Here is a 10,974-nt window from a genome sequence, read left to right as displayed (position 1 = left end):
TCCTATCTTCCCCAAGGGCTGACACAATTTTCATTATTAGTTAAGCAAACATCAGACTACAGGATCTTGCTTATGAAAGACAACACCACTTAGACATGTGTAGGAATATGGAAGCTCTCCAGGATGATGACCCATTGTGGAAAATACGTAACCAGGTACTACTACAGTATCACAATGATAAACGGTCACATCACTACAGAATCCATAATAATGTATTATTCTATAGAAGCAATCAACAATCTAATTCTTGGAGTACGAATGTTTGTGTATTCCCGAAGCCTGTCAAGCTAGTGTATGACTAATCTCGTATACACTGTATGGATGGTGACATTATGATGTTGACAAATGTTCAGAAAATCAGTTTTTATTCCTACTTTCGAAACGTAGTAGAATAAGTAACAGCTTTTAAGAACTTGTCAGAGGACTAAAATGTCGAACAAATGCTTTTGAACAAAGCTGCATTTGATATTGGCAACCAGACCACATCAAACCATAACAATTTTCATCTCTGGCCCCCTACCCCAAGTCAGGTAGGAGTAAAGGACTTGGTTGCACTTTATGATTTCTTCTGTAAATATATCTGGTTGTAAACAATGAAAACAACGACAGCATTACCTAATATCAAAAATATTACAAATAATTATTTGTGAAGGATTGGTAAGCCTGATGTGGTACTGTAAGACAACAGTTCTAACTTTTCTAGTGTAAGGTGGTAAGCATTCCTACGACAACGACAAATTAAGGATATTTTAATTTCAGAATGTCACCCAGAGAAAATCCCATAAACAGGAACTTCAGAAAATGATCTTGGAGCTTTGAACAAACAGTCAATAACGTGCCACACAACAGCTGACTTAATGTTTAGCAAATCAGAAAGCAACAAGTGAACAGACCTACTCCCCAAATCCCAAGGAAGGAAAGCTCCCAGGAAGAGAAAATGTGATAAGCACTGATCATATTAACAGATAATGCTCAACTAAGGGAAGCATTCAGTGTTAACAAATTACACTATACCCAAGAACTTCATGTGGGGAATAAAATACTCTTGAAAACTCATGCAAAGTCATCTCTTTTAAAGGAGGAAAATCGCAAATGACAACTAATGTATTCAGGGCTGTTTAAAATATTTAGAACACCACATGAAGAGAGCTGCTTGTTAGCCTTCCCTGACTCAAACAAAATTGAATGATTATACCCTCACAAATACCTAAGGAAATACATACAATAACTTCTATTGAAACATGTTTATTTAAATGGGTAAGAGAGTTACCTAACAGAAGTTGGCTGTCTTGTAAGAATTGAAAGGGAAAACTTATGTACATCATTTCTGTGAAAGTGCATATTGTATAAGAGCAAACTTAAGGACAATATATAGAAGCAAAACTTGTCTTCTGTCAAGTAAATGACTGATGCAAAATAGTTAACCTGTGTAAGTTAGTAACTGACATATCCTCTCTGTGTTTCTCTTTATATGTAGTGGTGAGAAAGTACCTGCAATAAGGTTCTTTTAAAGTATGTCAGATAAGAACATAACTGTAATGTTGGAAGCTAGCTCCAATGCTATGGATACATGTAACTCTACACCCTTTGTATTCTGTTCTGCCGCTATAAACTGTGTAATATGCATTCTAATGGTATTTTAGCACTGCTCTTCTTATATACGAGTATATTATTTTCATATATAGCTGCTGGTTTCGAGCATGGCCCTTTTTCAAGTGATATGCAATAAGATGTTTATACTGCTTGAAACTCATCCGTGCTTGAAACTGGTAGCAGTAAATGACAAAGATACATAAAAAAGCAGCTGTAGACGCATATCATTACACTGCATCTTTCAAATATGTCTACGCTGATAAATGTCACTAATTTATTGAATTTTAGACATAAATGGAGTTATAAAAAGATATTCAGTGGAATGCATAGATCAGCCATAGTTTCAAGTGTTCAGCCATGGCTGCACAAACAGAGGCAGAGACAAAGGACGGTATGTTTCAATAAGTAAATTTTAAATATGGTTTTCACAATCAAACACATTTACTGAGATAGTGGTTGACATTTACTCAGATGCTAATTTAGGAAGGCAAGAGACTGACTGTTCATAGAGTGCAAAGTATAAAGCTGTGCTTCATGAAGGACCATTAGGAAACATTGAACAGAAAACATCTACTGTAGTGATGGATGTAAGACAAACGAAAAAAAAATGCAAAGATTATTTTGGATAACCACGTACTTCAAGACCCTATGTGCTCGTGTATATGTGTAAATGTTTGGTACTTTAAGACTTTAGTGTAAGAACAATTTTCAAGTTGATATGTATGCATATTCATGGCCACAAGGATAGTAGTATTATAACTATATTAGCTTCTGTGATACTGACACTACTTCATAGGAAGAATATTTCTATCTTTGTTATCTTGAGCTTTCAGTTACTTTTTCTTTTCATGTTAGTTGAAGTCCACTTTTTCTATGATGGTGTAGGTATGGTACATGTAAAATCAAGTAACTTTGAAAATAAACAATACAACTATACCTTCAGTAGGTATAGCAAGTTTTTGATGGGATATGACTGCACAGTTTCAGACAAAATATCCTCTCTTATGAACGTATATGATTATTATGAACTAAAGCTCCCATCTACTAAGAAATATGTAATTGCACTTTATTTCTAAAAATACATGATAAGTGGGGACAATATCTCAAATAGTCAATAAAATTCTTCTGGGTTTGGGACTACACTGTCAACTATAAAATTCCTACATTTTGGTGACTATTGCAAGACGCCTTCCTCAGTGTGCATTGCTGTCTGTTTACACCTATCTTGCAATAGTCGCCGAAACGTCGGAATTTTATAGCTGACAGTCCGGTCCCAAACCCAGAAGTATTTTATTGACTGTGTCAACGACCGCGAAAGCCTATGTACACAATATTTGAAACGTCTGTTCATGAAAATTAGGAGGTGTGCAACTGCAGCACTGTGATCTTTGTGAAGAGGAATTTGTGTTTAAGTTTTCAAAGTGAACAGATAAAGGTGCTCCTCCTAGTGACGGCAGCAAGTATTGACATAGACAACAAGTCTACTACAAGAATGAATAAACTGTATTTTTCACTTACCTTATTCAAGTTTATGGCAAACTGTAGTCACATCTGTGATCCAGTCTCGGATATCAGCAACAGATGCATGAAATAAAGTTTTTTTATATATGAGTATTACAAGCTCATGCCAGACCACTGCGAACGAACGAGTGAACAGTCACTTTGTACTTGCACACTGTAACCGACAATACTGTCTGCAGTGTGTCGGATTGTTGAGGTGGAACTCTAGGTGCGCGACCATTATTGCTGTAAATTGTGCAGTGCCAAATTTTAAATTCAGTCTACAAAGGCTGTCATTCGGTGCATGCAGTGGAAACCGACATTTATTAAATTTGCGTGTGAAATACATTGCATCTCATAAATAAAGAACAATAAATGAATCAATATACATACTATATGTTTCATTGGACAGTGAACAGACCTGTAATCCCTAAAGAAAAGAAAGGTCTCCAGTAAAATCACAGATCTGTTTAATATTGAAGTACCTAACAATTTGTTTATGTTCTGTTGTGAATTCTATGTATGTATAAACACGATTTTTATTTCAGAACAACCTAGTGTAAGTATTATGTTACGTGTTACTGCTACAAACATACAACTATTTCATGTTATCCATATGTGATGAGCTACCTGACCTCTCGTTGAAATAAAATCAACCTATCCCAAAGCCAGTAACTGCTTACCACCCCGTCTGCCTGCCTGTACAGATACACAAACATATGCAATGGGTCATGACTGCAATGACCAACACTTACTTTATATTTGAAGTTCACCTTTTGTCAACACGGAAGATCATGCATCGACGGTTACTACTCAATGTGTTCAATCGTTAAAATGAAAACCAACTGTTTTAGCATGCATGATAATATATTCTTTTCTCACACACTAACGACAGTGAATGACTCAGTGAAACTTCTGTAATGTAACGAACTTCAAAGAATTCGATTATTTGTTTTCAAAGAAAACATACTGAACACAAATGTACATCCACTGTTCAAGGACAAAACTCAAATTTCACTGAATGCTGTATTCACCATAATATCTCTACTTCTACCAATCCTGTTTGAAGCACATGGACTTTGTCTAAAACCTATATACTTAAACCCAATTTCCTAACACTTTATAAGTTATTTTACATAACGTAAATTCCAAAATTTAATGAGTCATGCAGTTCGTTATCGACACACTTTGTAATTGTGAATGAAGTTAACTCCTGGAGGCCCCATCCTGGTATTTGCTCAGGTTCCCCGAGGACTACGCCTGAATATTGGACAAAAATGTTAAATGTGATTATGATGAAGTAATCGAAACTTTAACTATACCCTATGATCTCTAATTAGGTAGCTTAAATTTGATCAAATCTCTATTTTAAAGAGGTTATTATCATTACATGCACACAGTCTTACAATGATGTTTGCTTTTCAAATGCAAGTTCTAATGACAACCAACATCATTCAGTCGAATAACTCTCTCACCGTGAATATTATGTAATCAGTTATAATGTGCAAGTGGCTGACACTCTGTCTGCGAAAAACTTTCGTAACAGTTTAAGTGAACCACATGTAGGCGAGTGCTGGAAGCCTCGAACGCTGGAGGGGGTTGTATGATGCAACTCTTCATGATATTGAAAAGTAATTTTTTTCTTATGGATTTTTAAATAAAAATTACTAATGTATTTTCAGTTGAGTGTGGAATTATGACAATAGCCCTAAATGGACGGTAAAAAACTGCGCTCGTAATATCCTAAGGTAATCCCTGTAAGACACTTAGATAATACCAATCTTTGTCCTACAAAGTTTTAATACCTTTTTTTTATAAGTAAGAAACGACATCAATTTCTCTCCTTCTTCCTCTCTTGGCTGCGGCACAAGACAGATGTAAGTTAATAGCCTGTAACCTTTGTACTAATAGCAAACCAGGAATTTATTTCCAGATATGTTTCAGTTTTATGAAATGATCTACCTCTCAGTTCTGCTGTTTTGAGCGTAAGAAATAAGCGATTTTTGGCCGTTTAATTTAAGTTTGAAGAGACGTGCTAGGTGGCACAACGATGGAGCTCCATAAGCATTGTGTTGTTAGCTCTCTATCTTTAGGAAGTCGATCCTGAATCTTCATCTGAAGACCGATTAACTTTATGCAAAATAATTTCCTTTGTAAGCATATTAAATACACATATGGTTATTCGTCATCAAGCGCGCCGTCAGCCAATAATGGCCATTTTAGCGTCGACTTCTTTTCTGTTCTTTTGGCTGTGTAATGCAGTAAGTTTATGACAACGAGTGGAGATCACACCTTCAGTGGGTGTGATCAGCTGATAGTCAGTAACCCCAAGGAGTTTCGCGTGGCAGCCGCTCATAGCGCTGCCTCGCACGCTTATTCCTTGCTACGAGAGCAGAGCCTTCTTTGTCTAAAGAGTCAAGTGTTCATTACAGTTGAGAATCAATAGATTTTATTGCGTTAATTTCTATGGTAATTTGGAGTGAGTACAGCTTTGATAACGAGAAGATAGTTGTAGATTACATTAACTGTAGACCTCATGCGATATACGCAAGCAAGCGGCGATCTTCTAGCCCAACAAGGCTCAGCCTCAAGTCTTCATCATAGTCAAATTAAAAATATTCATTATTTAGACCGGTCTCAGAAAAACTAGCAATAATTGTACCTTCCCTTTTTTACCGGCTTTGGAGTGGCTTCCCTTTCTTTAAAACTTTGTGATACATTCCAACAGAAAACCTCATGAATTTATATTTATAGATGAAGGAGAACCACTTCCGTACTGTTAGCACTAGGAAACGCAGTACCATGAATACGACCACCATTCTCTGCGAGCTCCCATTCGACATTGTACTGGGTGAGGGAGAAGGAGAAGAAGGAAGTGATAATGCTGATGAGTCATATGCTGAATGCGAGAGAAAAAGTTGTTGACAGCTCCATACCCGCTTCCAATATCGTAGGTATTAACAATATCTTGCCGGCCGGAGTGGCCGAGCGGTTCTAGGCGCTACAGTCTGGAACCGTGCGACCGCCACGGTCGCAGGTTCGAATCCTGCCTCGGGCATGGATGTGTGTGATGTCCTTAGGTTAGTTAGGTTTAAGTAGTTCCAAGTCCTAGGGGACTGATGACCTAATAAGTTAAGCCCCATAGTGCTCAGAGCCATTTGAACAATTTTTTGAACAATATCTTCTACCAGTTTCGTTCACAACTATTTCATATTGATCGGGTACAAAATGAAAACATTTACGAGTGTATTGAAGGAAGACTTGTCTATGAGTCTGGACTGCACCAAGCAGACACCGACATAAATAAAGACTGCTCCCCCCTCTTGATTTTGGTAATTCAGTACCGTTTGAATAACCAAATTATACATCCTGTGGGCTATATTATAACTGCGACACTAATGAAAGGACATGCATCGTTTAAGTCAAATGACGAAATCGCATTACAGAATGACAGCTAGGGTATGAGAAATGATCAAAGGGAATTTGTTGCTGATGATGGACGTTTCAGTTTATGTATCCCTCTCAGTAACGTTGTTTGATTCGCAGTGGATTACATAAGGCTTATTCTCAACGTTCATCATGATCTTGTACTGATTTGTAGCAAAGAAGACAAACATCGGGCCGGAAATTGTGATCGAGAAAAATTAATCGGAAACGCCCCGGTCTACGAGTGTCTGAAAAAGAGCAAATACCATTACGGTTAATCTTAAGAAATGGTTTAAACCAGACTCTAGCATTCCATCACTGGAATTTAGTTCAATGTGTTACACCAGAAATTTGTACATGGCCGTGGGAAGTTAATTTCAACACAGCGCTCGAACCATCAAAACACACAATTACAGGTTTTTAGAGAGAAAGGTATTCGATTTTCAATGACTGCTCCATAGTCGACACAGCAGACATCGTAGGGTTAAAGGTGTAACAGAATTCATTAAAATATCCAGAAGAGAACTATTCAATCGATTTAAACACAAAGATTGCTGTGCAAGCATCTTAAATCACTTAATAGAAGCAAATCTTCTGGTCCAGACTGTATACCATCGAGATTCCTTTCAAAGTATCCTGATGCAATAGCTCCATTTATTACAATCAGATATAATCGCTCGCTCGACATATATCCTTTCCCAAAGACTAGAAATTTGAACGAGTCACACCAATATTCAAGAAAGGCTGTAGGGGTAATCCACTAAATCTTCTTCTTCTTCTGTAGTGGTCAATCCAAGGATTGGTTTGCAACAGCTACAATGGCAGCTTGTCTCCATTCTGTGCGTCTTTCAGCTTTTCTCTTCATTTCTTTATAGGTGTTACATCCCACATCTTTCACGATTTGATCCATGTACCTCAGTCGTGGTCTTCCTCTTGGTCTTTTTCCCAGAACATATCCCTCTATAATTGTGTTCAGGAGTCCTTTATGTCTTAGTAGATGGCCTGTAAAATGCACTCTTCTTTTAACAATGAAACTCCAGAAGCTTCTCTTCTCACCTGCTCTTTCCAGAACCACTTCGTTTGTGACCTTGTCGATCCATTTTATTTTGAGCATGCGTCTATAGCACCACATTTCAAAAGAATTTAGCTTCTGCTGTTCCTCTGTCCCGAGAGTCCATGTTTCACACCCATAGCATGCCACACTCCACACATATGATTTCAAAAATCTTTTCCTGGTTTCAAGGCTGATGCTCTTTGATGTTAATATGTTTTTCTTCTTGTTAAAAGCAGCCTTTGCTTGAGCTATTCTACTTCTCACTTCTGCCTTGCTCCTTCCATCCCTGGTAATATTACTGCCCAGATAAGTAAATTTATCAACTTGTTCAAGCAGTTCATTGCCTACATGAACTTGGACTTTCACTTGATCTTCTTTGTCGCATGCCATTACTTTTGTTTTTGCTTTATTAATTCTCATATTATATTCTTGACCCATAACTTTATCCACTCTATTCAGTAGGACTACAAGATCTTCTTCACTTTCAGCCAGGACAGCTATATCATCGGCATATCTTATCATATCTATTCGTTGGCCATGAATTACTACACCTGTCTGTGAATTTTCCCTTACTTTTTTCAGCGCCTCTTCAATGTATACGTTAAAAATAACAGGGGATAGTGCGCAACCTTGCCGGTCACCTTTCCGTATCTGCACCTTCTTGTTTTGTCCGTCCACGGATAACTGCAGTCTCGTTTTTGTACAGGTTGCATATCATTTTTCTATCTTTATGGTCTATTCCTACTTTTTTGAGTACCTCAAACATCTTATCCCATTTAACATTATCAAAGGCTTTCTCTACATCTACGAAAGCTATGTATGTTTTCAGGTTCTAATCTAATCGTTTCTCTATTATTAATTTTAGAGCAAATATTGCTTCTCTGGTTCCTCTATCTTTCCGGAATCCAAACTGGTCTTCGGAGAGTGTAGCTTCGACTTTTTGTTCTATGCGTTTTAGGATAATTGAGGTTAACATTTTAGAGGCGTGAGTAACTAGGCTGAGTGTCCTATAATTTTCACATCTTATAGCATTTGCCTTCTTTGGAATGGGGACCATAATGTTTTTCTCAAAATCTGTAGGAATTTTACCCTGCTCGTACATGTTGAAAACAAGATTATACAACTCCTAATTCATTTTTGCTCCTCCAAATTTCAGAAGTTCGGCTGGGATATTGTCTATACCAGGCGATTTGTTGTTTTTCAATTTTTTCAGAGCTAGTTCAAACTCTACCTTTAATATAGGTTCACCTATGTTGGGTGCATCTACTTCTGTTTCTTCTTCCATGATGTTTTCAGACGGGTCTGGTCCGCTGTACAGTTTTCCTATATATTGTTTCCATCTTCTTGCAACTTCATCATCGTCATCCAACATATTGCCACTTTCATCCATCACAGCCCTACATTTGTTTCTTCTGTCTCCAAAGCAATGTCTCACACATTTATAGACCTTGTCGATATTTCCCTTGCTCATGTTGTCCTCACCTGAAATACAGAGATCATCAAGGTATTTTTCTCTTGCTTGTTTTGCCTCTCTGTTGATTCTGTTTTTCAGACTCTTGTATTTCTCTTGGTCTTCCTTCTTCACAGAATTTTTTAATTTCCTTCTTTCTTCCATCATATTTAGTAGGTCATTAGTGATCCATTCCTTCCTTTTCTCTGTCCTTTCTTTTCCTATTACTTCTTCTGCTGCTTCTAAAATACCAGTTTTTATTTTTTCCCAGCTGCTTTGGATGTCATTGCAGCCCTGTGCATTTGTTTTCTTGTCTGTTTCTAGTTGATAGTGCTTCAGTGTATTTTTGTTTTTCAGGTTTGTCAAATCCCATTTACATGTACTTCTTCTTTTAATGTTCTTGAATTTTAGTTCAGTCGTCGTCATAACGAGTATGTGGTCACTTTCCACATCACAGCCTGGATATGATCTGCTGTCCTTAACTTGGTTTTTAAATCTTTGCTTCACTAATATGAAGTCAATTTGGTGTCTGTTAATGTCACCAGGCATTTTCCAAGTATATCTTCTTCTTGGATGATGATTAAAGAAGGTATTTGTAATGCAAAGTTTATTTCTTTGGCAGAATTCTACAAGTTTATCCCCTCTTTCATTTCTTAATCCTAATCCAAAATTCCCTGCCACATCTTTACCTTCCCCAACAACGGCATTCATATCTCCCATGATGACAAGGTTTTCAGCTCCTTTAATTCTGCCAATTACTTCTTCAAGGTGGTCATACATCATGTCGATTTCATCATCCTCGTGCCTCGTAGTTGGCATGTATACTTGGATTATGATTGTGTCTTCACTAAATAACAGGCCCATATTGCTAACGCGGATATGCAGTACGATATTGGAACATATAGTATGTTCCAATATTATGAATAACCTCGAAGATTACACACAGTCAACACGGATTTAGAAAACATGGTTCTTGTCAAACACAACTAGCTCTCTACTCACATGGAGTGTTGAGTGCTATCGACAAGAGATTTCAAACTGATTCCGTATTTCCAGATTTCCAAAAGACTTCCGACACAGTACCCCACAAGCGCTTTGTAATAAAATTGCGTGCTTATAAAATATCGTCTCAGTTATGCGACTGGATTCGTGATCTTCTGTCAGAGAGGTCACAGTTCACAGTAACTGAAGGAAAGTCATCGAGTAAAACAGAAGCGATTTCTGGCGTTTCCCAAGGTAGTATTACCGGCCCTGTGCTGTTCCTTATGGACGATCTAGGAGACAATGAACTGCAATATTAGGTTGCTTACTGTCTAGTGAAGTCATCAGAAGATCAAAATACATTGCAAAATGATTTTAAAAAGACATCTGCATGGTGCGAAAACTGGCAGTTGAGCCTAAATAATGAAAAGTGTGAGGTTATCCACATGATTGCTAAAAGACAACCGTTAAACTTCGGGCAGACGATAAATCAATTAGATCTAAAGGCCGTAAATTCAACTAAACACCTAGGAATTACATTTAGGAACAACTTAATGTTATGCGGGAGGCGTATCAAAGACTGCGTTTATTGGCAGAGCACCTAGAAGATGCAATAGATCTAGTAAAGAGACAGCCTACACTACGCTTCTCCGTCATCTTTCGGCAAACTGCAAGGCGGTGTGAGATCCTCACCAGATAAGAGTTAGCGGAATACATCGAGAAAATTCAAAGAAGGCAGCACGTTTTGTATTTATCGACGATTAGGGGAGAAGGTGTCGTAGACATGATACGGTATTTGTGGTGGACAACATTAAAACAAAGACTTTTCTCGTTGCGGCGAGATCTTTTCATGAAATTTCAATCACCAACTTTCTTCTGCGAACGCGAAAACATTTCGTTGGCACCATCCTACGTAGGGAGAAACGATCATCGTAATAAAATAAAGAAAATTAGAGTTCGCACGGAAGGA

Source organism: Schistocerca nitens, chromosome 7 (genome assembly GCF_023898315.1).
Source record: "Schistocerca nitens isolate TAMUIC-IGC-003100 chromosome 7, iqSchNite1.1, whole genome shotgun sequence".
NCBI lineage: Eukaryota > Metazoa > Arthropoda > Insecta > Orthoptera > Acrididae > Schistocerca > Schistocerca nitens.
The sequence above is the reverse complement of the archived record's forward strand: the minus strand, read 5'-3'. Positions refer to the sequence as shown.